The following is a 5074-nucleotide window of genomic DNA, read 5'->3' on the forward strand; positions in this document are numbered from 1 at the left end:
ATTATCCTGTTTTCACACATGAGGAAACAGGCTTGGGAAAGTTAATAAATGTGCTCAAGATTACAGAGTTTTTCAGAAGGGAGCTATCATATGACTACAGCTAGTACTGATTCCACACCTGGACTCTTACTCTCGGCACCATCCTTCTGTGGCTGTGGTGTTCCTGAGGAAGAGGCCAGAAGAAATGGAGCAGAAGTAATTATTTGCGACACTAAGAAAGAAAATATCCCTGAAGTAAAAGGACATAAGAATGTGGAGAACAAGGGCTTATTGCAATCCAGGCAAAATTTATAAAAACAGAAATGTGTCTAGACACACTCATGTAAAAGTATTGGATCATAAAGGGAACGAAGTTATATATAAAGGAACAAATTCAAGTATCTCATATTTCTTAGACTTTACTCACAGAAATCTGAAGACAAGTGAGTAAAACTTTAGTTTGTGGGTAAAAAGGTTTGTGACTCAGAATTTTATAACTAAATGGTTAGTCATCTATGGAGGCATCAGAAAGTATTCTCAGATATGCAAATATTCATAAATGGACCAATTATATCCTCTTCTTGGAGTAAATGTATTAATTACATTCTCTTCTTGCAGTAAGTTACTTGAATAAGTGTTGTCTCAGACCAAAAAGATGAGTCAACATTAAAAACTCAAGAATGGTGACTTAGAATTCTTGAGGGTAAACCAATAAAACCACTTAAACATGCAGTTATACCTAAATTATCAGGATATGATGATATGATATACTGTAAGTTTGAAAATAATTACTTCAAAAAAATACACAAATCATATTAAGAAATACAGTAAGTAGGAAGAAAGTTGAGAAAGAACAAAAGTGTATAGCAGTTACCCCTTAGCCGTGGTTTCAGTTGCCTGCAATCTTGGTCCGAAAATATTAAATGGAAAATTCCAGAAATAAGCAATTTATAACTTAAAAATTTTGTGCTGTTCTGCTCTGTCCCACCCGGGGATATGACTCATCCTCTTGTCCTGTGTATTCACGCTGCAGCCACTCCCCACCTGTTAGTCACTTGGTAACCTTCTTGGTGATCAGGTCAACTGTCAAGGCAACTCAGTGCTTGTGTTCAGCTAACCCTTATTTTACTTCATAATGGCCCCAAAGCTCAAGAGAAGTGATGTTGGATATTCGGATATGTCAAAATTAAACCGTGAAGTGCTTCCCTTAAGTGAAAAGCTGAGCATAGTACCTTACCTTTTCACTTAAAGGAAGCACTTCACTTCATCTCAAGAAAAAAGAAAAAAAGATATTTTAAGAGAGAGACAAAGATCACATTCACATAACTTTTATTACAATATATTGTTATAATTCTATTTTATTGTTAGTAGTAATTGTTAATCTCTTACTGTACCTAATTTATAAATTAAACTTTATCATAGGTATGTATGTATAGGAAAAAGACATAGTATATATGAAGTCTGGTGCTATCTACAGTTCCAGGAATCCACTCGGGGTCTGGGAACATATGCCCTGAGGATAAGGGGGCTACTCTACTGGCCGCACAGAAGAGAGGATAAAATGACAAGCAGAATAAACAATAAAGAAAATACATAGAAGAAAATGCAGAGAAAATGCAGGAGCCAGAAGAAAACTGTATCCTCAAAGACATTCTAAAAAGTGGATGTCCGTCCGTCAGGGTACACGCCTGGGTTGCGGGCCAGGTCCCCAGTAGGGGCCGCATGAGAGACAACCACACATTGATGTTTCTCTCCCTTTCTTTCTCCCTCTTTCCCCCTCTCTATAAATAAAAAAATAAAATCTTTAAAACGTTTTTTTAAAAAAGCGAATATCCAGCTTTAGCTGGTGTGGCTTAGTGGATTGAGCGCTGGTCTGAGAACCCATGGGTTACCGGTTTGATTCCCAGTGTAGGGCACATGCCTGGGTTGCAGGCCAGGTCCCCAGCAAGGGGTATGCGGGATGCAAACACACATTCATGTTTCTCTCCCTTTCTTTCTCCTTCCCTTCCCCTCTTTAAAAGTAAATAAATAAAAACCTTTTTTTTAAAAAAAAGTGGATATTCAGAAAAATGACTTTAGTGAAAAAAATTTCTTATAATGGAGTTAGAAGCTAGAAAACATTAGTAATATAATGTAAGACATCATGGATTCTTTTTCTTAAGGAGAGAGAGAGAGAGAGAGAGAGAGAGAGAGAGAGAGAAAATCCAGAGCAGTTAGGGACTTCAGATAAAACAGAAAACAAAATGAAAATCATGGTTCGGAGACAAAGCACCCTAAAATGTGGCATGATTTTGAGCAACTCTCAATAAAAGAAAAGAAGAATTGATTTGACTTTGATGCTTGGACTCTTCTATAGAGATCAGAAGTGTGACCCTGGACCATTGGACAAAGCAGCATTCCCTCAGTAACAGCTGGCTCCAGAGCAAACAATAATTATACTGCCATAATAATGTTAGCCAAACAATAATTATACTGCCATAATAATGTAAATACTGTTTTTTTGTTTTTAATTATATTTAGTAAATCTATAACCAAAGCCTGAAGGTTTAATTATAATTCCAGAACTCAAGGTTATGGTTTTATATGACAATGTAAAATTAAAGGAGTAAGCGATAGGAGGCGGCAGGAGAAAAGGGGCGACAGTGGAGGGATGGGGGGATGCGTTCATCCGCCCCCTGCAGGGTTGGGAGGCCCTGGTTCGAACCAAACGAAGGGAGGCTTACGTTTCTTATTAGAAACTGCACAGGTAGTCAAGAGAAGAGTGAAAATAATAGAATAACTGTCAAAATTCGGAGGAAGAGAGGGAGAGGAGTTGGGAAAGAGTCCAAAGGCAAGAGAAATCCTTATCTTTCCCTGTAGGCATGCAGCAGGTACTGTCTAAAGCCAATGCGTGAAGGAATGGAAGCCTAAGCGGCAGGGAGGGAGCTGTGGCGGAAAACAGAATGAATACAGAGAGAAATCATGAAAATGACTGCACTTGAGGAGAGGAATGGTTCTTATTTTCAAATATGTGCTTTTGAATAGTCCAGATTTTCTGCGATGAGGGTGAATTACTTTTTATAATTAATAAAATTAAAGAAGATTGTAAACATAAAAGCAAAAAAATGACTTCTTCAATCTCAGACTACACGCTCTGCGGGGGCAGGGATCCCGTCTGTGTCGTTGGTCTGTGCTCTTCCAGCGCCGGGGCAGCCTGGCCCCCAGCAGGGGCTAAGTGATCGAACACAGGAAGACGGCCCTGGCAGAGGGGCATCCGGGAGGGAAGGGAGGCAGTAATGGGCCTCAACTCTGATCTGAGTTGGCTGGAGACTTGGCCCCTTCCTTACTGGCCTCTCAGAACCTAATCACCAAAACTGTTCTGAGGTATTTGGATCCTCCATGCTGGATTTGGGGTGTTGGCTCTTGCCGAGGACCCTTGAAGACCCCTGGTACCTGTGTCTACCGTGACCTGTGTGGCTGGCCTATGATGTTGTCAGAGGAGCCCAGAGGGTGTATGGGGAGGTGATGGGCTGTAGCTGGGGGAGAAGCACAGGTTACTGCGGTGACCAAGGCCCTGCGCCCTGGGGAGAGGTGAGGTCGGTGCTTGCTCCCGTGGGAGGTGGGTGGGGAAGCCACAGCGGCAATTACAAAGGAGCTCAGTGTTCTGCACTTTAATAATGGGATTAATATCTGGAAAAATGCGATGTACCTTGGGAGTGGATCCTGTTTGCCTCAGTGAATTTCAGAGCAGGTGTGAACCCAGCCTGACCCTGGGACCAGCCGGCCTCACTAGCTGGGAGCCCTCCCACTATGTTCACCCTCCCTTGTTGCTGGACAGTTGGCCTGCAGCCATTCTGTCCCACTGACCCCTCAGCTGGCCTGAGGCACCCAGGGGAAGAGGGGCTGTGGCCCCAACCACAGAGTGACCTGCAGGGAGATTCCAGTCCAAGGAGAGAGGGCCCAGTCCTGCTCTGAGAGGGAGAAAGCTGCTGCGCACTGCAGTTGCTGGTCTAATGGTAAGGCAGGGCTTCTCTCCGTGTGGGTCAGAGCAAGGCCAACGTGGACCCCTCCTTGCCCTTCCGGTCTGAAGCCAAGAAGATAATGATGTTTCTTTGGCCTCCTGGGAGCAGGAGTCGGAGGCGGCGACAGAAAAGCAGGCAGGACAAAGGGAGCTGCTGGCTGCAGAGCAGTCCAGGGCTGTTGTCAAGATAGGCCAGGGGGGCAGGAGTATTCCTTTCATAGGAGGCAGAGCAGGTAGAAGAAGAAGGGAAGTTGGTTCAGAACTACCCAGCTCTGAGAAAGAGGGTAGAGAACGGTTTGGTGGGAGTTGGTGGACACAGAGGTGAGGAGAGGTAGCAAGGTTCCCACCTGCGTCACATCCGGGATTGGGAGGGCAGGGTTGCACGGTTTTCTGGGTTGCTCCCTGCAGGACTCTTCTCAGCAGAAATCTGCAGCATCTGTCTTACTGGATTCTTGGTGGAGGACGTTGACTTTTCCTCCACCTCCACCTGCTCCTAGTAACACTGGTTCTGATGAAGAATATACTCTTCTAGTGCATTCTGCTTTTCCTTTGATCTCAGGAAAGTCTGCTGGTTTGCTTTCTTGACTGGTGGGAACTATCCGAGACTCTCGCTTCCAAATATTTAGCAACATCATTGACGTTCGTAAATACTCTCTCTGTTTGTCATTTGTTGTGTTTTGTTTTGGATGGAAATTGAGAAAAAGATTGGATTTTGTATATAACTCATGGTGTAGGACAGATATTCCATGCAGGAAACCAGCCTTTTGAGGCAGAGATTAACAAGAGAATGTTAAGTCTCCCAGAATTTGTGGGAGTCCTGGGGAGGGCTTTGGACATATGAGGATGGAATCCAGACACGGGTGGTGGTAGCAACGGACAGGGAAACCCCTGTTGATATTTTAGGTAACAAATGCAATTTAAAAATTTTAATGTATAACCCTAGCTGGTGTGGCTCAGCGGATTGAGTGCCGGCCTGTGAACCAAAGGGTCGCTGGTTCAATTTCCAGTCAGGGCATGTGCCTGGGTTGCGGGCCAATTACCTGGTTGGGGGTGTGTGAGAGCCAACCACACACTGATGTTTCTTTCCCTCTCTTT

Source organism: Pteronotus mesoamericanus, unplaced genomic scaffold, assembly GCF_021234165.1.
Source record: "Pteronotus mesoamericanus isolate MK-2021 breed Mesoamerican mustached bat unplaced genomic scaffold, CSHL_Meso_final scaffold_705, whole genome shotgun sequence".
Taxonomy (NCBI): Eukaryota; Metazoa; Chordata; class Mammalia; order Chiroptera; family Mormoopidae; genus Pteronotus; species Pteronotus mesoamericanus.